The 25,080-nt window shown below is 48.5% G+C and overlaps 2 protein-coding genes across 3 annotated transcripts in view; one reads left to right on the top strand and one right to left on the bottom strand.

Annotated features, from left to right (window-relative positions):
• Positions 1-13,057, bottom strand: part of LOC138498185 (zinc finger protein 268-like) — an 83,357-nt gene extending 70,300 nt beyond the window's left edge. Inside the window, exons 1-2 of one of the 2 annotated variants that reach the window (XM_069622067.1) lie at positions 12,860-13,057; positions 12,553-12,622 (exon numbers count right to left, since the gene is read on the bottom strand). The gene's annotated coding sequence lies outside the window, so the exon portion shown is untranslated. The remainder of the gene's footprint in view (positions 1-12,552; positions 12,623-12,859) is intronic. The other variant, XM_069622068.1, reaches the window with a different exon arrangement.
• LOC138498440 (zinc finger protein 208-like) overlaps positions 1-25,080 on the top strand; it is a 460,194-nt gene that overhangs the window by 286,853 nt on the left and 148,261 nt on the right. The window lies entirely within an intron of this gene.

Raw genomic sequence — 25,080 nt, 5'->3', positions numbered from 1 at the left:
GCACCCCTGAAATCCAGTACCCAGGCCAATAGCGGGATACAGGTGCGCTGACGTACTCGCGTGTGTAAGTGCCCGCGCACCCCTGAAATACACGTACATAGGCCAATCGCGTGTACGCGCACTTTTGTCCAATTACACGCAATGACACTCTGACGTGCAGTCTTTCCACGTGTGCTCCGTCATCACGTGCTATGTGGGAAACACCCGTGCGGGTCACGTCACAGACGCGCTTACGCGCTGAGGACCTTTGGTCCAATAGAATTGCGTATGCGTGCTGACGCGCTTACGCGCTAAGGGCCTTTCCTCGAATTTCACACTGACGTGCAGGATTTTCACGTGCCAAATCACTCCGTATCAAGCTGGCCACGCGAAAACACACGGAAGACCACGCTCCTGCCCAGAAGGCCGAATTACTGCCCCCCAGTGCCCCGAGCAGCCTCCCACGTGCCATCTGCTGCTGCCTGCCTGCTGCCACCGTGCCCTGCCATTTGGTGCCTGCACATCAGCCATCTGCAGGGGTCCAGTGAGTGGGGGCCTGGTGGGGGCTGCCCATGGTGGCTGGGGGGTGGGTGGGAGACATGAGTGGGGGCCTGGTGGGGGATGCCCATGGTGGCTGGAGGGGTGGGGGTGGTGGGAGACATGAGTTGGACATGAGTGGGGGCCTGGTGGTGCTGCCCCTGCACTGCTGGGGGGTGGGGGTGGTGGGAGACATGAGTGGGAGCCTGGTGGGGGATGACCATGGTGGCTGGGGGGGTGGGAGACATGTGTGGGGGCCTGGTGGGGCCTGCCCATGGTGGCTGGGGGGTGGGGGTGGGTGGGAGACATGAGTGGGGGCCTGGTGGGGGATGCCCATGGTGGCTGGGGGGGGTGGTGGGAGACATGAGTTGGACCTGAGTGGGGGCCTGGTGGTGCTGCCCCTGCACTGCTGTGGGGTGGGGGTGGTGGGAGACATGTGTGGGGGCCTGGTGGGGGATGCCCATGGTGGCTGGAGGGGTGGGGGTGGTGGGAGACATGGGTGGTGGCCTGGTGGGGGATGCCCATGGTGGCTGGGGGGTGGGGGTGGTGGGAGACATGAGTGGGGGCCTGGTGGAGGGTGCCCCTGGATGCTGGGGGGTGGGGGTGGGTGGGAGACATGAGTGGGGGCCTGGTGGGGGCTGCCCATGGTGGCTGGGTGGTGGGGGTGGGAGACATGAGTGGGGGCCTGGTGGGGGTTGCCCATGGTGGCTGGGGGGTGGGGGTGGTGGGAGACATGAGTGGGGGCCTGGTGGGGGATGCCCATGGTGGCTGGGGGGTGGGGGTGGTGGGAGACATGAGTGGGGGCCTGATGGGGGATGCCCATGGTGGCTGGGGGGGTGGGGGTGATAGGGGCCATAAGTGGGGGCCTGGTGGAGGCTGCCCATGGTGGCTGGGGGGTGGGGGTGGTGGGAGACATGAGTGGGGGCCTGGTGGAGCGTGCCCCTGGATGCTGGGGGGTGGGGGTGGGTGGGAGACATGAGTGGGGGCGTGGTGGGGGCTGCCCATGGTGGCTGGGGGGTGGGGTGGGTGGGAGACATGAGTGGGGGCCTGGTGGGGGCTGCCCATGGTGGCTGGGGGGTGGGGGTGGTGGGAGACATGAGTGGGGGCCTGGTGGAGGGTGCCCCTGGATGCTGGGGGGTGGGGGTGGGTGGGAGACATGAGTGGGTGCCTGGTGGGGGCTGCCCATGGTGGCTGGGAGACATGAGTGGGGGCCTGGTGGGGGCTGCCCATGGTGGCTGGGGGGTGGGGGTGGGTGGGAGACATGAGTGGGGGCCTGGTGGGGGACGCCCATGGTAGCTGGGGGGGTGGGGGTGGTGGGAGACATGAGTTGGACATGAGTGGGGGCCTGGTGGGGCTGCCCCTGCGCTGCTGGGGGGTGGGGGTGGTGGGAGACATGAGTGGGGGCCTGGTGGGGGATGCCCATGGTGGCTGGGGGGGTGGGGGTGGTGGGAGACATGAGTTGGACATGAGTGGGGGCTGGTGGTGCTGCCCCTGCGCTGCTGGGGGGTGGGGGTGGTGGGAGACATGAGTGGGGGCCTGGTGGGGGCTGCCCATGGTGGCTGGGGGGTGGGGGTGGTGGGAGACATGGGTGGGGGCCTGGTGGTGCTGCCCCTGCACTGCTGGGGGGTGGGGGTGGTGGGAGACATGAGTGGGGGCCTGGTGGGGGATGCCCATGGTGGCTGGGGGGGTGGGGGTGGTGGGAGACATGAGTTGGACATAAGTGGGGTCCTGGTGGCACTGCTGGGGGGTGGGGGTGGTGGGAGACATGAGTGGGGGCCTGGTGGGGGATGCCCATGGTGGCTGGGGGTGATAGGGGCCATAAGTGGGGGCCTGGTGGTGCTGCCCCTGCACTGCTGGGGGGTGGGAGACATGAGTGGGGGCTGGGGGGGGGCTGCCCATGGTGGCAGGGGGGTGGGGGTGGTGGGAGACATGGGTGGGGGCCTGGTGGAGGCTGCCCCTGGATGCTGGGGGGTGGGGGTGCTGGGTGACATGAGCAGGTGTGCAGGGTAGTCCCCTGTGGTGTCGGCTGCCTGCAGGGGCCGTGGAGGGTGTACAGGGAATACCTGGGAGCACACAGCCAAATCGCGTGTAGAATTTCCCGCGTACCCCTGAAATACACGTACCCAGCCAAATCGCGTGTGTAAATTCCCGCGCACGTACCCGGCCAAATCGCGTGTGGAACTTCCCGCGCACCCCTGAAATCCATGTACCCTGCCAAATTGCGTGTGGGACTTCCCGCCCACCCCTGAGATCCACGTACCCAGCCAAGTCGCGTGTGTAAATTCCCGCGCACGTACCCGGCCAAATCGCGTGTGGAACTTCCCGCGCACCCCTGAATTCCACGTACCCTGCCAAATCGCGTGTGAGACTTCCCGCGCACCCCTGAGATCCACGTACCCAGCCAAATCGCGTGTGTAAATTCCCGTGCACGTACCAGGCCAAATCGCGTGTGGAACTTCCCGCGCACCCCTGAAATCCATGTACCCTGCCAAATCGCGTGTGAGACTTCCCGCGCACCCCTGAGATCCACGTACCCAGCCAAATCGCGCGTGTGAATTCCCACGCACGTACCCGGCCAAATCGCGTGTGGAACTTCCCGCGCACCCCTGAAATCCATGTACCCTGCCAAATCGCGTGTGAGACTTCCCGCGTCCCCCTGAGATCCACGTACCCAGCCAAGTCGCGTGTGTAAATTCCCGCGCACGTACCCGGCCAAATCGCGTGTGGAACTTCCCGCGCACCCCTGAAATCCACGTACCCTGCCAAATCGCGTGTGAGACTTCCCGCGCACCCCTGAGATCCACGTACCCAGCCAAGTCGCGTGTGTAAATTCCCGCGCACGTACCCGGCCAAATCGCGTGTGGAACTTCCCGCGCAAGCCTGAAATCCACGTACCCTGCCAAATTGCATGTGGGACTTTCCGCGCACCCCTGAGATCCACGTACCCAGCCAAATCACATGTGGGACTTCCCGCGCACCCCTGAGATCCACGTACCCAGCCAAATCGCGTGTGAAAGTTCCCGCGCACCCCGGAATACACGCACACGTTATTTTTCAGTCAGCGGGTGTCCGTGTTTGTGGGTACCCCTTTGCACGCCATTTGTCCTGGAGGGCCACAGTATAGGACATTCATCATGGCTGTATATAGGTGCTATTTGTTGGCGCACCTTTTGGCGCACATTTATTACAGGCGCTGAGACGCTACCGCCTGCTTTCTTGTGGCGGTCGTGTTTGTGCCTGTGCGCTGGTTTGAACGTGCGCTTTTTTGCCCTATTCGATTCCATGAATACGTGTTGTAGGCGAGCGTGTGGGCGTTCCGCGCACTTGCACCCTGTACTTCCCCCGTGACGCCCACATTTTGGCAAGTTGTTCCCCATTCCGATTGTTACGCCCCGTGTTCTGCCTACTTTTGTTGTGTGCGCCGCGCTATGTGCGATTTTCACTGTGGCCTGTGCGATTTTCGCTGTGACCTGGCGCACGCCGTTAGATGGCCTGTGCCCCAACGTGCGCCGCGCACTTTTTTAGCGCACATCCGATGGTTTTCTCGCGCACGGCCTTCCATGAATCGATGTGCGCTGCTTTTCGTGCGATTTTCGCACTTGCACTGCGATTTTCGCTATTCCACTGCGAATCGCACGTTTTTGGCCACTTGCGCCGCGCTAATTATTCCATGAATCGGCCTGTAAATCGGAAAGCAGCACTTCTCATATGGGATTGTGAGCTTTTGACACTGAGCCAAGGTAGCAAGGACCTGGTGACCTACGTCACCATGTTTAACCGCATGGTGGTGGAAACAGAGTGGCCATATGAGAAATTACTCTGTTTTATCAGGCGCTCCTTGAAGAACTGAAGGACTTAATAGCCCAGGTGGACCCCCAGCTGGACACGTGTACAGCCATGATTGATCTGGCCCTACGCCTCGATCACTGACAGGGTGGGAGACGACAGGATAAGCGTTGGTGTGAAACTAAACAGAGCCAGGTTGTTTGGATTATCAGAGACCTATAAAAACAGAGAAAAATGTGGAAGGCGAGCCTATGCAGATCAGGTCCATCTGGGGGCCACTCTCCAAAGGGGAGTAGAACAAGATGTTAAACGGAAAATCATATTGTGCCTCCTTCTGTGTATATATTGGCCTAAGCCCAGTCGCTCTGCGAAGAAAACCGTGTTGCAAAGTTCCGATTTTAGATCGACTCCGCCGCCATTTTAGGATCATCCGCCATTTTGATTTCTGTTTATATTTGATTCTGTGTTCTAAAATTGTGGACTGCGTTTCCAACTTGTAACCGAGCCTTCCTGAACTATGAATCTTGTTAACTGTCCGAGGGACGAATGTTTAGACTAGGTAATGCGACCTTGCACTGAGTCTGACTTGTTGTCCGAGGGTTGTCTGCACTAACAAGCCTCATCCACGAACACACATTGAGGACAATGCAATGTAAATGTCGAGCGTGGACACTGGCAGAACTGCATTGTGAAGGGATATGTGCTAAGGCTTACTGCTAAATCCAGGACTACACTTTGCCATTGTAACTTGGTGTAGATGCAAACCTATGTAATCCATATGCATATTATTGTATGAGCCATAAGTGAACTCGGCGCAAACTCTAGACCACAGATTATTAACCTGTAGAGGGGCTGGACACTATTACTGAAATGTATAAAAATGCAAATCTCTAGATGTCCAGCACTCTCACTCCTCACTCTGATGGGCTGGTACTCATTGTGATGTACTGAAAGCCAGATAGCTATCTGTATTTCTGTTTCTTTGTAACTGTACAGTAGATTATAAAGATCTGTGAATCTTTATAGCCCGTGTTTGGTGTATTTCCTTTTGTGGTACTCTGCCTCGATATTTCCTTGCTTTTACAAAGAGATGGTGGGAAGACCTATGCCTATATTGTGGCAAATCAGGCCATTTTATAAACAAGTGCAGTGCGGGCTTATCTTGAGGCTCCCTTGGTTATCGCTGCACAACCCAACCATAGACTGCACCCTAGGCATGGTGCAATTCAAGCCGGAATACTGCGCTAAGCATTGTATAAAGGGTAGATCAGGGTACAAGTTGGCATTGGGCATGCAGCAGTTACAGAGATCCCTATGACAACCGCTACAGATCCAGCACCCCTACCTTGTGGCGAGTCAACAGCCGCCTTATCACCAGAATATGAGGAATACGAAGATGTTTTCAGCAAAGCTGCGGAGATCCTGCCACCTCATCATTTATTCAAATGCAGGATTGATTTCGAGCCTGGGGTCACCCTGCTCTGTAGCAGAATCTACACACTAATGGAAGCATAAAACAAGCATGCAAAAGACTACATAGAATCAAACCTTCAGAATGGCTTACTCAGACATTCCACGTCACTGGTATCATTCACACTGTTTTTTGTGCCCAAGAAGATCGAGGAGCTCTGAACCTGTATTGATTACCGGGCGTTGAACCGCATCACGATGAAAACAAATCTTTATCCATTGTACCCATCCTTTTGGATGAAGTGCGGGTGCCACCATTTATACCAAACTGGACCTGCGGGGGGCCTACCTTCTGGTGCGGTTGCGGAAAGGAGATCAATGGAAGACCGTGTTCAGAACAAAATCTGGACTTTATGAATATCAGGTCATGCCATTCGGTCTCTGTAACACATCCGCCGCCTTCCAACACTTCTTGGATAAGGTCCTCATGGGTATTTGGAGGACCTCCTCGATGATATCCTGATATACTCCCAGTCCAAGGAACAACATATCCAACATGAAAAAGCCTTCTTACAACAACTTAGAGAACATCATCTATACGCCAAACTGGAAAAGTGTAACTTTTACTGCACCACAGTAGAGTTCTTGGGGTTCATCCTGTCTCCAGAGGGGGTCCAGATGAATATGCATAAAATACAGGCAATCCTGACTTGGCCTACTCCTAAGAACGTGAAAGACGTCCAAGCTGTCCTTGGCTTTGCAAAGTTTTACAGATGTTTCTTTCAGGATTTTGCAAAAAAGGTTATTGCACATTTTCTCAAAAAAGGGACACCATTCATATGACAATTTCAACCAACTAAAAAAGCGTTTACCTCAACCCCAGTCCTATTACATCCAGACCCGTCGCAACCATTCCTAGTGGAAACAGACGCCTCCAGATAGGCATTGGGAGCCATGTTGTCTCAACAGGATCAAAACGGACATCTCCACCCTGTAGCATTTTACTCCAGAAAATGTAACCCACCAGAACAAAGTGACACTATAGCGGATCGAGAACTGTTAGCTATCAAAGTAACATTTACTGAGTGGAGACATAATTTACTCGGGGCTTGACATACGATAACGGTATTACTCAATCATCGCAACCTACAATTTCTAAAGTCAGCAAGAGCCTTTGTTAGGCAAGATTGTATGCAGTACCCTTTAAGTGCACTACAATAACCCTGACCTCCTGCAATAGGAACCCAACCTTTAGTATAAGTCTGTACTACACAGGTTGGTAGCGTGTTGAGCAGCCAGACTTATCTCAAGAGGGGTGAATGTGAGCAGTAGGGGAGTTACACAGAGATTCACAGTGACACGTATTCATGTAAACTCTTACACACAAGGTCTCTTTATTAAATTATTAATTTATTCAACAGTCAGTTTGATTAAGCCTTCTTCAGAAGGGGGCACTATAACAGTAACACACAAATACACTCAAATATACACTCTTAATATTTATAAATCAGTAAGTACCCTTTTGGGATGGCACACAGACACTTCCTACACCCTCAGGTGACTTTAGTAACTAGGACACTGTGGACATTAATATACCACTGTTTGCATTTAGAACCAGACTTAAATGTATGGCACAAAAAAAGGTTATTAGAACAGAACAAGAGATATTGCAAATATTTCTGAAGCAGGTAAGTATTTTGGCAACCCCCAATGCAAAGTAAGTTAACCCCTTCCTGGAAGGATGACTAAACACAATGTCAGAGGGAAGAAGAGTCATTCAGGGATCCAGGCTAGGCCAAAGTCAATAGGCCAAAAGTCGAGGTGAGCTGAAGCACTTCTTGCAGGTAAGTAAAAGTCTTGCACAATGTTTTAGAAGTCTTTGTAGAAAAGAAGAAATCAGAGCAGGGCCACAAGCTGATTAGGCTTGTGAGGTAAAGAATCTGACAGCAACACTACAGAAGCAACCAAGACAAGTCTCAACTGAGGACAAGTGAGGTTACACAACAAGAGGTAAGTTCTGTTAGACTTTCCAGTACCTTTGATTAAAGAAAAAGGGTTTATAGTCATAATGTAGAAAAAAAAATGTCGATTTACAAAAATGTAGAAAAGAAAATGTAGAAAACAATAATGTCGAAAACCTATACATATAATGAAAAGAGTCAATTTTCAGAAAAAAAAATGTCGGAAAAAATGGCAATTAGCACTATCAATAAATAAATAAACAAGAAGAGTATCATTTACTAATGGTGGGTCTCCCCCCAACCCCCCTCACACAAAACCCCCCGGCCACCCCCCCACCACCCTCTCACCCCTCATACTCAACACATTTTAATTATATATATATTTATTTATTTATTTCAAAAAATTCTAAAAAAATGTAGAAAAAATTTGACATTATTGTTTTTTGACATTATTGTTTCCTAAATAAAAAAATCAACATTTTGACTTTCTACATTATTGCATTCTACATTATGACTGACCACCAAGAAAAAGGGCTTTGGCTGGCTTCTGTTCCTGCGCAGCTCTGCAGATCCTGTGTTCCTGGGCCTCAGTTGCGGGGACAAGAGGGAGGACGTCTGGAGGATGTCTGGAGGACTCCTGCACTACAACGTGATGGTCAGCAACAGAAAAAGACCAACATCTATTCAGTGGCACTTCACGGTTTCAGCTCCTCGCATCTAAGCAAATAGCAACACCGCAGAATTTTGGCTGTCGAGATGGGCTTTCCTTGCATCTGGGGTCCAGCACTCTGTTGAGGTGGCTCAGGCTTGACTACTCCTGTTTCCTGAGAGTCCAGAGGATCTTCCTGGAGCACTTGGCCAACTTAAAAGCAATGCACACAAGCTGGTGTTCCTCTCCCTGGCTATTTGGTTCCAGCCGCAACTGCAGTGGAATTGCAACCAGCTCTGAGAGGATGTCCAGGTGGGTTACTGTGGAGTTGATTGGCCCCACCAACTCAAGGGGAGAAGTCGTCCTTGCAGGGCTTCTCTAGTCAAGGCGAATTTGGAGCTTCAGCACAGCAGCAGGGCTTCACCGGGCAAACCAATGGTCGGGGCGGGGGCGGCGCTGCCCGCAAGGATTGGGTAGGGGTGGTCCCAGGGACATTACTGGTTTGTCAAAAAAATGCCATTGCACCGTGGTAACCCAAGCACAAGAGAAATGGTGGCGCCAGGTGGCCCATTGCTATATACAGATATTTTAGTGACTGTCCTTCAATCTTCTGGGGGCGTTTTGTTTTTGCAATCCTTCGTTATCTTGTCTTCGTTACTTGGTTGTATCCTGTGGATATTCTCCATGGTGTGGTTTAATTCTTTTCTGCGTTTTTCATGGCTGATCTTTTTGGCTTTTTTCATCTTTGTTTCATCAGCGCCAATTTCTGCACTGTGATACACTGACAGAACTTCATGGCCATGTTCTCTTTATCGCATCATCTGTTTTTTGGGGGCGGCTTACTTCATTAGTGCCAGGTTGTGCCATTGTATTTCTTCATTTAAGCCATTCCTAACTGTGTCAAGTCTGAAGATCCAGAGTTGTTCTCGTTTTAGAAGCATTTCTCCAAAGTCCACACCCCTTCTCGGTGGTCTCAGTCTTTCCAGGATGGTCCAACTGAAGTTGTCCTGTGTATGTTCTTTTTGTGTGAAATGGCTGACTAAGGGGGCAGTCAGTTTTTTTGTGCGGTTGCAAGATTTGTGTTCAATGAGTCTCTTCTTGACTTCCCTCGTTGTCATACCCATGTACCTTAGATTGCAAAGGCATGTGATCAGGTATATGACACCTTTAGATTTGCAGTTGGTTAGGTGCCTTTGTTCCCATGGTGTGTGCCATCTTATCTCGATGTTCTTGCTCCTCGAGGTTTGGGCGCACATGGAGCAGCATCCATATTTCTTTCTTTTTTCAAACAGTTAAACATGGGTGAGTAGCTCATTACAGAAGTTATTTCCTCTCTTTTTGTGTCTTTCACATGTTGTTGCAATGTGATCTCCCTTGGGATGTTTCTTGCCCGTTTACAGGTGTCGTTTACAATTTTCTTCGGATAGCCTCTGTGGATCACTTGTCTCTTCAGGGCTCCCGATTGTTCCTTGTAGTCTTCTATTCTGGTGCATGTTCTTCGGTACCTGATAAATTGGCCAAAAGGTAGGTTGTCCCTCAGGGCTTTTGGATGGTAGCTGTTGTATTTCAGAAGTGAATTCCTATCGGTGTCTTTTTTGTAGGCTTTGGCTACTAGTCCTTCTTCTTGGGCAGTGATGTGGAGGTCCAGGAAATGTGTTTCCATTCTGCTTGAGTCAAGAGTGAATTTCAGATGATTGTTGCATGTGTTAAACCACCGATGGAAATCTGTGAGTTCTTCTTTTTGCCTTTGAAAATCATGAAAACATTGTCGATGTATCTCTTCCATAGTCCTATGTTATTCAGGAATGGGTTCGTGATTGCATATATGAATTCATTTTCAAAGTGTTCGACAGAGGTTTGCCAAGCTGGGCGCAAATGTTGCACCCATTGCTGTTCCAGAGATTTGTTGGAAAAAAGTGTTCTCTAGGATAAAGAAGTTCCTGGTTAGTGCGATTTATGCAAGTTGGGTAATGGAGTCTGCATGCCCTGGTGTTATTTTGGGATCACTTTTCAGGATTCGTCTCACCATTTCCACTGTTTCTACCTGTGGAATGTTGGTGTAAAGTGCTTCGATATCCATTGTGACCAAAGGTCAAAGTGGTGAGTAGATTCAGGATTGCGGTTGAGTCTTTTACGTACAACGTCATCTTTGGTATTCTGTCCCATACGAACCTATCTACATATTGCGAGTGAGGTTCTAGGATTGAGTTTATGCCCGACACTATTGGTCTGCCTGGTATTGGTGTTATCCCTTTATGCACTTTAGGTAGTGCAAAGAAGGCTGACAGCCTTGGGTGTGTGGGTGTGAGGAATGGGACTTATTTGTCATTAATGTATTAACAACTGGTCCAATAAGTCTTCTCAGTGATGGAGTGGGGTCGGAAGGTAGAGCTCGATAGCTGTTCTGATCTTGGACCAGTGTGTTCACCATTTGTTGGTAATCACGGGTATTAATTATGACTGTGGCTCCTCCCTTATCTGCTGGTTTGATTGTGATGCTTCATTTTCCCTTGTGTTTCGTGTTAATTAACACGAAACACAAGGGAAAATGAAGCAGCCAAGATTGAGCGTTTCACATGTATGTAAGATGTAACATTTTTCAGAAAATTCTAATGAGTATGTACCAACTGTGGTCCCTATAGATGACCATAATGTAACTAATTGGACTGTGTACAATCTAGAGTAATTAACTTCACTGGCATGCATCTGATAAGTATATTCCATATAGAACCAACCAAGTTCCGGCACTATTCAAACATGGCCGCCGGCATCACGTAGGTACATTAACATCAATGAGGGACTACGTATAAAAATCCCCAATGGTTGCCAAGCAACCAATTGTTTGGAAGGAGTACGCAGAGTGCGAGGTCTGGCGTCCCGAGGTTCCCATGGAAGCAGAGCCCCTCCGATTCACTCGGTAAGCACACAGATGATCATATCGCGAAGCACTGGAACGCAACTAGGTTCCAATGCCGATGCCGCTCTCAATCCTGTAGCACACCGCGCTGCAGTTTTTCTTAATCGCCACAAACAAATAACCACTAAGCCAGCACCCGATCCGGGCGCTGCTAAATTTGGAGTATACCGAGCCTTCTGATCATCGCAAATGACCAAGAAACCATCCAATCAGCAACCAACCGCATTGTGATCAGTATTTTGGGCCTCATTACGACCCTGGTGGTATGGGTTTAACCGCGCCGGTACAGCTACAGGCGCCGTTAAACCCATACCGCCCTATTACGAAGTCCCCTTGTGGGACCCACTCTGGACGTCTGTTTTTACCAGACGTCCTTAGCGGGTCCCGCGAGGGGGCCAGCATGCTAACAATGGGCCTGTCATTAACGGGCCCGTTGTTAGCATGCTGCCCATTCCCATTAAGCCCTATGGGGGCTCAAATGGGAAAGGGGATGGTCCGGGTCCGGGTTCCCTGAATGGGGAAATACCGGGCCCTCCAAGTTCGGAATGGCCCAGTATTTCCCCATTCAGGGAACCTGGACCCGAGTTTGGAGGCCCTTTGTGTCCAGCACGGATGAGGGGATTCAGTGAACTACCAAGGAGATGGTCTTGATAGGATTGTGACAGGGGAGCGGGGGGCAGAGTTTCATAGAGGCCAGCATATCAAGCTATGGTTGAGAAAGGGCCCAGGGGGTTGGGGGGTGGGAGACAGAGATTCTTAGGGCCAGCATGTGACAGGTTTGTGGATATGGTTTGTGACAGGGGTGGTGGAGGGGTTGGGGGGACAGAGATTCTTGGGGCCAGCATATTGAGCTATGGCGTGTATGTGGCAGCGGTTTAGGGGACAAGGGGGGTTATGGGGAGGGGTGTAGCTTGTCAGATCTCTACCTTTCTTTTGATTGGGTGGAATGACAAAGCTGTCTGCAAGGGTCCCCAAAAATAAGTTGAACATGTTCAAAGCATTACTTTTAATCGCAGTTTATGGATAAATGTGCTTTAAGATGCACCCTTTTAGCTGCATCCATAATCTACGTTGAGGCGTTGTTACACGTCTTTGCTCAGCAACATGGGGTCGCTTTGAGAACATTTTCTAGGGCCGCTTTTGGTTCCTAGTGCACCCACAGGGCAGGATAGGGGGTTGGGTGCCTGTAAAGAAGGGGGAGAGGAGAGAGGGAGGGAGGGAGGGCAGGATTACACAGACCGGGAGACAAGCCACATCAGACACTAAGAACACCCTGTGCAGAGAGGCATGAATATATCACAGCAGTTATTTACCTTCTGTAGCCTGTGCTCCTGACTTTCTGTTCCTGCTGAACACGAGGACACACCAATAAAGTAGTCAGGTCTGGAGGAAGCAAACATTATCCTGTGATTAATTTATCTACAATAATAACAATCTAAATTAAATATTCCAAACTTTCCCATCACATGCAGAGAAAAATATAATCCAAAGAAGCTGTGCATTTTACCGCCCCCCCACGCCCCCCCCCCATCATAAACACAACAGAAAGGGTTAACAGGAGCTTTGTGAAGGAAAAACAGAAGTAAGACAACATTTCTCCTGAAAAGGCTCTTTTCTCACCGCAAAAGGGTGTCGCCCACCTGCAGGAATGTGTGCCATAGTGGCTGCTTCACGGTTTATGCTGCATTTTCACCATTTGAGATGGGAATGCACAAGAGACGGAGGAGGAGGTTCCAGGGAGACCCAAAGGAGCACGTGCTCGGTGCCCGACTACCCCTTCCCTGGCAGAGCAGGTGAACAGACATGCTTAGTGCCGAGATAAAGATTATCAGAGCATGCGCATAACGGGAATACCAGGAAAAGCCTGCGCTCTGCCGAGGTGTGCATAATCTGAGCATGCGCAAGGCGAAGATACGATATTCAGGGCATGCGCACTGCCGAGAAAGACCAATCAGAGAAAGCGCACAACAGAGACACCAGGGAGAGCATGCGCACTGCCGAGATAACGCTAGTGAAAGCATGTGCAGGGCTAAGATACTATAAATCAGCGCATGCGCATTGCTAGGATACGTCAATGAAAGCATGCGCAGTGCCAAGATAAGGCTCATCGGAGCATGCGCAATGCTGAGAGGCGAATAATTAGTCCACGCGCAGAGCGGAGATCATCTGTCCGCTTATTATAAGCGACTTTGGGCTTGTTTTTGTCCAAAGTCGCTTATAATATTTAGAGGTCGCTTGTCGCGGTTTTTGCCCGCTTGTTGGACCTTTGTGCGCGTGTAATTGGGCTTGTTTATATTGTAGTTAAGCCCATTACACGTCGCACAGAGCGTCCTGCACTGGGCTGCTGGCAGCACTTGTGTCTTGCTCTCGGGTGCGCCCTGTATTTTGCATATGCATAGGTGTTTGGCACTGATGGGATCGTTACTTGCCCACCAGGTGGCCCATCAATGCCAAATGCCTAACCCTGTGAATTTTTGTCCATTTTGGGATTTGACCCAGCTACTTATTTTTTACAACAGGTTCAATTGACCAGGACCGGGAGTGCGCGCCTCACCCACCTTCTTTTTTGTACATAATTTAAAATTGGGTGTGTGTAAAACCCGGAACGTGCCGGAACGGGCTGGAATGGTACACTAACATATAAAATGGTAGCAAAATTCACCTGAAAATAATGCAAACACACATGAAGAATATTTTGGAAATGAGGAAGTTTGAACAATGCTGTCATTAACCCACTACTGCCAAAAATCTACATTTTATCACGAAAAAGAACCCGGAACGGGCCGGAACGCAACCCTAAAATATGGAAAGTTAGTGAAACTCAACTGGAAATGATGCAAACAGACATTTTGAAATGAGAAAGGTGAAACAATGGGCTCTCAATAACCCATTAATGTCCAAAATCTACATTTCAACATGAAAAAGTACCCAACACGGGCCAGCACGCTACCCTAATATATAAAACGGCACTGAAACTCACCTGAAAATGATGCAAACACATATGAACAACATTTTGAAATGAGAAAGGTGCACCAATAGGCTGTCATTAACCCATTGCCTCATTACCATTCAATTAACCCATTGAATGTTGGGTAGGGGGTGTTGGGGAAGGGGGGATACCATGTCTCGCTCTCGGTTAATCCCTTCCCAATCCCAGAGGACCCGCCACCCAGGTCACCCTCTCTTGCTAGTCGGCCCCCAGGGTCGGGATTCAAAAGCGATGGCCCCACCCTGGCCACCTGTTTAGAGGATGCCCCAGGAGTAGGAAGGGAAAACCCTTAGGTTTTTCACAAAACCAACAACCGAATAGTGACAGAAAGTGGTCTTACACTATTTCAGTCTTGGTTTTGGCAATGTGTGTTTATATCATCTGATGATCTCTATTTCACGACACATAAACAGAAAGTCTTACAACTCTTGAGGTTCCCAATATTCCCCTCTTGTCTTGAGCAATGTTTATTGTATTGGTATTGCTGGGTTTTTAAATACTCTTGGCTTGGTATTGCTTGTATGCTTTTGTTTGGACTAAAAGCTTCCCCACAGTGTTTTTGGACCTCCCATAAACTCACATGCTTGCTTGCACAGTCACTTTGGTTAAATAAGTAAAACATTTGTTCGTGTTGTACAATTCGGTATTCAGAATTGTTATCACTGCTTCACTCAATTAAGCAAGAGTGAAACTACCTGCCGTGAACACACGATAGCGTCGGGGCGCTCCGGAGTAACTTACAAGCTGCAAACTCAGCTGGTAAGTAACTCGCTCCCGCTCCGCTTGGTGTTCGCAGGTCTTCGGACATTGTGGCTCCTCTTGGTCAGGCAAAGAGCCTCCTTTGGTCCACCTCTGCTCCCACCACTCGAAATTCGAGATTCCTCCACTCAGAAGAGGTTCAGGTGCTCAGCCACCTGAAGCCTTTAATGAGCGTACACTTCTCTCGCTACATCCGCTTCCTGCTGCGCAACCTCTGCACAACAAGCCTTCAATGGGCAAGCATCCTTTTCTAACGCTTCCCGCTGCGCGACCTCTGCAACAGAAATAACTCATGGCAAAGACCCTGTCAGGACCCTACACCGCTCTAGTCTGCACAGTGGTCCCAGCGTCTTCTCTCGTGCCAGCTTCACTTTCCTCTGCATATGCGGCTCGCACTGCTATCTCCTCTCGTATTGCTCCTGCTGTTCATGTTCTCCTTCCTGCTCTGCTTTTTAAGCCTCTCATTCTCCCTCAGGTGTAGGTCATTCAAACTAATTAGCTGCCTGCTCCCACAATAGTATTCCTCTGCATCCCTCTTCCTCGTCCCAGTACTGAGGGAATTATGGACTTGTAGACCCTGCCAACCAAGTTAGTTTTTCTAACTTCTTCTACCCTACAATAATCCATTAAAAGATCAGAGTTTTTGGGTAAAATTAAGCAGGGGGGTTTCTCCTTCCTTCAGGCTGGTTCCCGCCCCATGGGATCTCCTGCAGAACACAACCCCCAGGATCGGGATCAGGAAGCGTTTGCCTTCCCCTCGCCACATGAGAAGGGTCCTAGGCCAAGATTCTAGGGGGGAGGCACTACTTAATCATCACACTATATGCACATCCATCTTTGCTGCTGATGTAAAAATGAAGTATACACGTCAGGTGGAGGAAGGTCTTAAGATACTTTATTTACAATTACTTTATATGAATATAAGGGGATATGAATTATCAGCTGTAATTGATGCAGCTGCCTTCTCTCTCGATCAACCGCCGCTCTCCCTTCCTTTCCAAACATTCTGCTTCTGGAATGCCCGCGCTACACTCCGGCTACACTACACGATACTACACATCCTCCTCCTTTCACAAGCTCCCCTTAGTCAGCAAAGTCTTTCAGATATACCGGTCTCCGATAACTCCTTCCAAATCTTGAGGTTGATGTCACCGGAGTCATCTTCATCTTTAGGGTATCTGATACATCTGACAAGGAAACGTGACTTTCATATTTGCACACTCCATCCTCACTCCTCACACTACCAACACCAGACATAACCATCACTCTTTACATTCTTCCAAACCTTCCATCCTTCATTCTTACAGCATGCTTAAACACTTCTATCACTTCCTTCGGTTTGGACCACTTGCTTCCATCCACGCTCAGCACTTGCAGCAATCTGATTCTCACAAAACCACCCATCTGGGGAACTTTGGCTGCCCTAAACTTTACACTGTCTTTCAAGAGTTTGTTGTTAACTTGTCTCTTCCTAATCTTCTCTTCCACATCACTCAACGATACATCCACACTCATCACCTTACTCATCCATCCTGGAAACAATTTGGTATTTGCGCGCCTCCCCCTGCTAAGTTCAAACAGGGATACACCCGTCGTACTATGCGGTGTGAATCTATGTGCCACCACCATCCTCATCACTTCTCTCCAATCCTTCCTATTAGACTAGGCCCATCTGATCGCCTCTTTTAACACCCTGTTATATCTTTCCACAATGCCATTGTTCTGTGGGTGATATGTCACACTAGTTTTGTGGACAATCGATTTCTATCTCAAATACTCTCCCATCTATCTAGACTTAAATTGAGATCCATCATCCGTTAAGATCTCTTCCGGATAACCTTCACGTCCACACACTTCCTCCAAAAACTCAATAACTCCTCCCGCTGACACACTCGTTAGCACTTTAACTTCCGCCCATCTCGTCAACATATCAATAATCACCACACAATGCGATTGTTGACCATTACTCCACACTGAGCCTAGAATGTCAATCGCCAACCTCTTCCACGGCCTATCAGGTACATCCATCAAAACCATAGGATATTTCTCACCCATGCACCCCTTATCACAAGTACAAAAAAGGATAACATTTCTGACATGTCTTTCAATTTGGACATCACATCCCGGCCACCAGTATGTACTTCTTATCCTGTTCTTCGTTTTGGTAATGCCTTGTTGACCTTCATGACCCAGTTGTATGATCTTTCTCCCTGATTCCCTCCGGAGGCATCAGTCTATCACCTCTAAATAAGTAGCCGTCTTGCAAGGAAAGTTCATCCCTCACACTCCACAATCCTTCAGCTCCTACTTCACGAATTCTATTCACAGATACCACCTTTTTATCTAGATTCTCCACCATGAACATCATTTTGACATCTTTCTTCATCTCATCTGTCCACTCTTGCTTAGATATGGCAGATTCATCAATTTCACAAAGCATTTCTTGTGGCTCTTCTCCCTCACTCTCTTCCTCCTCACGATTAGCTAATCTTAACAAAAATCTGCTCCATAATTTCTCACTCCAGGAATATATGAAATCACAAAATTAAATTCTTGTAACCTGGAGACCCATCTCCTAATTCTGCCAGATACTTTATCCAGTCCTTTGGTAGAAAACACCTCTATTAATGGCTTATGATCTTTGTGCAGATCACATTTTATTCCCCAGACGAAACTTCTGAATTTGTTCACTGCCCATGTAACAGCTAGAGTTTCTTTCTCAATCGTCGCATATGCCTTCTCCGCACCTTTCAGCAGACGAAAAGCAAATGCTATAACTTGTTCTTTTCCTTCATGTATTTGTGTTAACACAGCTCTCTAACCAACATTGCTGGCATCCATCGCTATCACAGTGCGTCTCGCACGCACATGATTTTTTAATGCAGGGGCACACCTCAAAGCATTCTTAATGTACACAAATTCTTCCTCACACTCTTTACTCCATTCAAATTTTTTGTTCATCTTCATTAGTTCTCTCAGCATCACTGTATGATTTGAAAAATTCCTCACAAATTTAGCGTAATATTTAACCATTCCCAGAAACGTTCTAAGTTGTTCCTTGGATGTGGGAATGGCCATATCTTCAATTACAGTTATCAGTTCTATTTTTGGTGCGACACCATCTTTCGATATGACATGACATAAATATTCTATCTCTTTTCTATTGATCTTCGACTTCTCTTTGCTGATCGTCATCCCTTCCTTGTACAACTTTGTAAGCACCATATCTAACCTCCTGTTGTGTTCTTCTTCCGTATCTGCATATATCAGGATGCCATCTTGGAAAAACAGAACACCTTCATCACCACCAAATATTCGATACATTACTCTTTGAAAAACGGAGGCTGCTGAAATTAACCCAAAGGGAATTCTTCGATATTGATACAAGCCTTCCGGTGTAATAAAAGCAATAAAATGTCTTGATTCCTTATGTAATTTCACCTGATGGTAGGCAGATGTGAGGTCCAATGTAGAGAAAACTTTGGCAGACCCCATTGTCGCAAGTAGTTCCTGAATATTGGGCAGAGGATGTCTCTCTGGTACGATACATTTATTGAGCTCCCTCAAGTCTATGCATACTTGAATCTTCCCTGAACACTTCCTCATGATCACAAGTGGTGAGACCCACTTTGCAGCATCAATTCTTTCAATTATCCCTTGACTTTCTAGATTACATAGTTCTTTTTTTACTTCTTCTTTCATGGCTATCGGTACATTTTGCAACTTCTGGGCAACAGGCTTACATCCTTGCTTCATTTGAATGTGATGTGTGAATCCCTTTACACACCCAATTCCATCGCTGAATACGTGCATACTCATTTTTACTTGATTGGCATCAGTTGCTTCCATCGCATATACTGATTCTTCAGCACTGGCATCTAGTCATACTTTGAGGAAGCTCTGGTGCGTCCAACTCAATCATGGTGACGCTCCCCTCTTTGCAACATAAACTTTTCCTAATGCGGACATCTCTTTGAAACACAGTGCAACTTTGAACCAACCTATGATGTCAATTTATGTTCCTCCATACGCTCGGGGTTGAATGTCCACTTCATGTAACCATTCCGGTCCGATTTTCTTCCATTCTACTTCTGGTAACAAAGTATATTTGGCCCCCGAGTCTATCACCATCTTGACTGGTTTGCCATTCACAATGATAATTGCCTTTGGGCTGTTTTTAATTTAATTTCTTCATCACTGTCACCACCAATTGCCCACACACACTCTTCACCATCGTCACTTCCTTCATTCCCTATCCAATTCATGTTATTTCCTCTGGTCCTACAGCATTTGGCCAGGTGTCATGATCTCTGCTTCCAAAAGGTCAGGGTTTTCCCAACTCCCTTGGAAGCAGATCCATAACCCAGGTTCCGAGTGCCAACCAGTCCCAATTGGGACCTTTTGGACCCAGTCCTGGCGCCAGTGGCACCAGGCTCATAAATATGCCCAGTCCCAGCGCTGGAAGCGCCGGGCTCATAATGCTTGGGTGGACTTACCTGCAGCAGACCATGCTGCTTACTTGCCTGCCAGTTGAGCCTCTGATCCTCTTCTGTTTGGAACTACTTTTCCTGTTGGGTGGGGCAGGAGCCACTCCCTAGGTTCAGAACACTGGAACTCTTCTGGAAAGCAGGAACTCTTTTCTTACCTAGGCGTGGCTGTGGAAGGAGACACCTAAGCACTACAGGAGGCTATTTAAACCACACCCGATGGATGAATCTTGCTTTGCGTTATTCTGCATCCCCTGCAGCAGAACGCTCATCGTGTCTTCTGCATCTGATCCTGGGCCTAAGGAAAAAGGCTTACCATCCTGAATCCAGTCTTCAGCAACACCTATAAAGACAAGAAAGAACAGGTTAGCATTACGGTCTTCAGTGACAGCGCTTCACTTACCTGGTCCATCGGCTGTCACCAACGCCTCGCGCTGCATTCCGGCATCTGAAAGACAAAGGCTTACCTACTCTTCGTGCGCTCCGGAGGTCTTCGCACTGCATTCCGGCATCTGAAAGACAAAAGCTTACCAACTCTTCGCACGCTCCGGAGGCCTTCGGCGCTGCATCCCGCATCTGAAAGACAAAACAAGGTGCGTTTAAAGACATTGGGGAACTTTAATACTCACGTGCCATTACTCCTTTCCACATCTAACCCAATGGGTATTCCGGCACCCTGCAGCCGCTCCGAACTTGTACCTGCAAAATAAAAAGACAGTTAGAGCGCATCGTGAAGCAGGCAACAAGCGCTTACTTACGTGCTTCCAGGCGCTTCTATTCATCACACGGGCTCCATCTTCAATTCACTTCAGCCCGTCATCCGCCATCGCCGGAACCCTGCAAAACAAGAGACATCATTACTAAAGACTTTTAAAGACATTAGAATTACTCGAAACTTACCGTTCGTGCAGTAAACGACGGACAGCAGTCCTCTGAAGTCAAGAGGCCTGCTCCCCTTATCCAGTGAAGAAACTGGTTACAGCACCCTGCCCCGAGGCAGATGGAGAGCACGGCGTTCACTTACCTAAGGTGAGAGCGTTAACCTTTGGGGTTCTACAGGAGAAGAGAAAGGGAAGAAGAGAGAGACATTCAATAACCCAGTTCATTAATCCCATATTTTCTATCTGCAGACATCTTACCCTTCGAGTCAGACATACAGTGCACAGAGGTCCAGCCCAAAGAGCCAGCCGTGTGTTACACATCACCTTTGAAGATACGGTATACGCCCAGTCAAGACCGGCGCCTCTACGGGAATCAGGTGAGCGTTACAGAACGCAAAGCCTACCGCAAAACTCCCGTCCAGGCGCTATGGAAACCTCGGATACCGACCAGCTAGCCCAGTTACTTGGGGAACTAAGGGCAGAAGTGCATGCAGCCCGTCAGGAAACGAACGCTCTAAGAAGGGAACTGATTATTTCCAAGGAGCGAACAGATGATCTCGCTAGACAATTGCTACAGTCACAAGCCGGACAGACCCCGTTACCCGCATCTGGGGGAAATCTTCCTTCTACATCCTCTATGAATCCAGTGCAGATCAACCTACCTGGGAATGTACCTGTGGCTCCGCCCGAACGATTTTCTGGTGACCCAAAGAGGTTTGCAGTATTTATCAATCAGTGCCGGTTGCATTTCTTATGCCGGCCAGCAGCCTTTCCAACTGATCAAGCTAAAGTAGCTTTCGTGCTTTCGCACCTTAGTGGCAATGCGGCAGACTGGTCGATGCCTTTAGTAAATCAAGATGATCCGGTCCTCCATGATTTTCAAGCTTTTCAGCTCAGTATGGAAAAACTGTTCGCAAGACATTCACAGGGGCAGGCCTTGGACAATGAGCTTCTTTCGTTGCGACAAGGTAATCAAGACCTTTTGGCTTATATTGCGTCTTTCAACAGACTGATAGTGGAAACTCAATGGCCTGAGGACAAAAGGATTACGCTGTTTTATAGAGGTCTACGTGGAGAGCTCAAAGATGTGTTAGCCCAAGTAGGGAATCCCCCACAAGATTGTTCGGACTATATAGACTTAGTCGTTCAAATAGATCACAGACTGCAGAACAGGAAGGCCGATCGTTCCAAGTTTGATGCTCGAGTATTTTCCAAACCGCCAACTCCTTCCAAAGGAGTAGACTCCGGGGAACCCATGCAAATAGGGGGCCTGAAAGGTCCTCTAACACAAAAGGAGCGGGAAAGGAGAAAACAGTTGCAATTATGCCTCTATTGCGGAAACTCAGGGCACTTTCTTCGAGACTGTCCGGTGAAACCTGCCAAGAAGGCAGTAGGAGCTGCAGTTACCAAAGTTACAAACTCTGAGCAGGGAAACGACCTCGCCCGACAAGAATAGAGGTCCTCTTGCCGAGCGTGAAAACCAGTTCCGTGACCTCGCATTTTGTGATACCTATGGTCCTCATTAGCTCTGATAATCCGGATCGATTACATGCAATTGAAGCTTACGTCGACAGCGGTGCCATCGGCAATTATGTGGATCATGAAATGGTTTTGAGGATGAATCTAACTCTTTGTCCCAAGGCTGTAAAGGACGTCATTACTACAGTGGATGGAACGGAGATAGCCTCCGGACCAGTAACGCATACCACTCAAGAAGTGACGCTAGTAAGTCAAGATGGACACCATGAGAAGATCGTGTTCGATGTGATCAAGGCTCCTCAGTTTCAGATTATTCTAGGAATACCTTGGTTAGAGAAACACAATCCTCTGATCGATTGCCGAGCAAGAACGGTCCAGTTTCCAGAATGTGTCTCTACTTGTCACCTTCCACCTGGTGTTGCACTGGCAGCAATTTCTTCAGAAACTCCCCAGTTACCTCCCGAATACCTAGAATACCAAGATGTTTTCCGGAAGGATCAGGCTAACTCTCTACCTCCTCATAGGTCTTATGACTGCCAGATAGACCTGATACCTGGATCTACTCCTCCTTGTAGTAGAATTTATGCCCTCACCGAGCCTGAGAACCTTCACCTTCGACAATACCTGGATCAATACCTGGTAAATGGGTTTATTCGTCCTTCCTAGTCCCCTGCTTCTTCAGCTTTGTTCTTCATTCCAAAAAAGGAAGGAGACCTTAGAACTTGTATAGATTATCGCTCCCTGAACCAGATCACCGTCAAGAATAGATATCCGTTACCTTTGATCCCTGAACTCCTGGACCAAGTCAGAAAAGCATGCATATATACAAAGCTGGATCTTAGAGGAGCCTACCACTTGGTACGAGTAAAAGAGGGCGATGAATGGAAGACGGCCTTCCGCACCAAATATGGGCTATTTGAATATCAGGTCATGCCCTTCGGACTTTGCAATGCCCCGGCCGCCTTTCAATATTTTATGAACGATGTCCTCAGAGAGCTCATAGATGTGTGTGTTGTTGTTTACATTGACGACATCCTCGTTTATTCTTCATCGGAATCTGAACATCGGAAACACGTGAAAATGGTCCTCGAAAGATTGCGTCAACACAAACTTTTCGCTAAGTTGGAAAAATGTGTTTTCAACGTGAATGAAGTTGAATTCTTGGGATTCATATTATCACCTAGCGGAGTGCGTATGGATTCAAAGAAGGTCGATGCAGTTCTCAAATGGCCATCACCATCCTCCGTAAAAGGTGTGCAAAGCATGTTAGGCTTTGCTAACTTTTACCGCAGGTTTATCCCCGAATTTTCTCGAATAGTCCAGCCCATCACTGCCTTGTTAAAGAAAAACAAACGTTTTGAATGGTCTACCGAGGCGGAACAAGCTTTCCAGGATTTGAAGACTAAATTTATCTCTGCACCAATCTTAAAACACCCTTGTCCCGAACTCCCCTACATCGTGGAAACTGATGCTTCAAGCCTTGCCATGGGGGCAGTTCTATCACAAAAGGACCCGGTAACCAATCAGTTGCATCCCGTGGCATTTTGGTCCCGCAAATTCTCGCCTCCTGAAATCAATTACACGATTACTGACAAGGAACTTCTGGCTATCAAGTCTGCGTTTAAGGCTTGGCGGCATTATCTGCTGGGGGCCCGACACACCGTTACTGTGATTACGGATCACCGAAACCTGCAATATTTGAAAACCGCAAAAGCCCAATCCTCTAGACAACTCCGTTGGGCATTATTCTTTGCCGAGTTTGACTTCATAATTACCTATCGACCTGGTACAAAAAACAGTAAAGCTGATGCCCTTTCTCGGATGGGAGTGGAAGAACACTTGATCAACCCTAAACCTGTACCAATCATTCCCGAACAAAGAATTCTGGGTGTAATCGCCACACAATCCATAGAGGAAGTTAAGGATAAAGCCAGGCAACTTGTAACTCCAGCAGACATACAGAATTGGCATCTGCAGGGAAAGGACTTTGCAGTAAAGGACAACTTATTGTATTTCCAAGAACGATTATACCTGCCCAGCACAGATTTACAGAAAAAAGTAATCTCTTGTTATCACGATTCTTTAATGGAAGGACATCCCGGTATGGCCAAGACCTCAGAAAAGATCAAGCGCTACTTCTGGTGGCCGTCTTGGAAAAAAGATATCAGAGACTTTATAATGTCCTGTGGAGTATGCGCCCAAAACAAGAGTCAAAAGGAAAGACCAGCAGGCCTCTTACGCCCTATTGACATCCCACCTCGCCCTTGACATACGCTTTCTATGGACTTCATCACCGACCTACCTCCATGCTCCGGATACAATACGATTCTAGTAATCGTGGACCTATTCTCCAAGATGGCGCATTTCATTCCGCTCAAAGGCTTGCCAACAGCAGCAACTCTGGCCCGAGAATTTCTCGAAAACATCGTCCGACTGCACGGTTTTCCTTCGGTTCTAATTTCGGATCGAGGTAGTCAATTTATTTCTCATTTTTGGCGAAGTTGCTGTCGGTCGGCTCAAATTGATGTGAGACTATCGACCAGTCACCACCCTCAGACCGACGGCCAAACCGAGAGGACCAATCAAACTCTGGAACAGTATTTACGCTGCATGCTGCAACAAACTGAAAAAACTTGGAAAGACATCCTTTGGATAGCCGAATATGCCTACAATAACTCTGTCCATTCGGGAACTGGGAAAACCCCGTTTTTTCTTTTATACGGCAGTCACCCTCGAACCTCGGAGTTGGATCCCTTCCAAGATCTTGAAACACCAGCAGTAGACTACCTGCATTCTACAATCACCCAAGCCTTTAAGGAAGCTGTTTCTCACCTTCAAAGGGCTAAAGAACAATACAAGAAAGGAGCAGATCAACATCGGAAGGAAGCCCCTCAATATCAAGTAGGGGATCAAGTCTGGTTATCCACCAAATATCTACCTCTAAAAGGGCCACGCACATTCAACCCAAGATACCTTGGTCCCTATTCCATCACTACCATAGTAAACCCAGTAGCGGTCAAGTTGGACTTGCCCCCGCACATGAAGATACATCCGGTCTTCCACGTCTCTCTATTAAAACCCGTGCAACCTCAAACCCGACTAACTAAATCTCCAAAACCCATCCTAGTTGATGGAGAACTCGAGTTTGAAGTCAAAAGCATTCTGGACTCCAAGATCTCCAAATCTAAACTATTTTACCTAATTGACTGGAAAGGCTACGGCCCCCAAGAGAGATCCTGTGAACCT

Source organism: Ambystoma mexicanum, chromosome 5q (assembly GCF_040938575.1).
Source record: "Ambystoma mexicanum isolate Mex_15411 chromosome 5q, UKY_AmexF1_1, whole genome shotgun sequence".
Classification (NCBI taxonomy): Eukaryota; Metazoa; Chordata; class Amphibia; order Caudata; family Ambystomatidae; genus Ambystoma; species Ambystoma mexicanum.
Note: the sequence above shows the minus strand (reverse complement) of the source record. Positions and strands in the feature narration are given on the sequence as shown.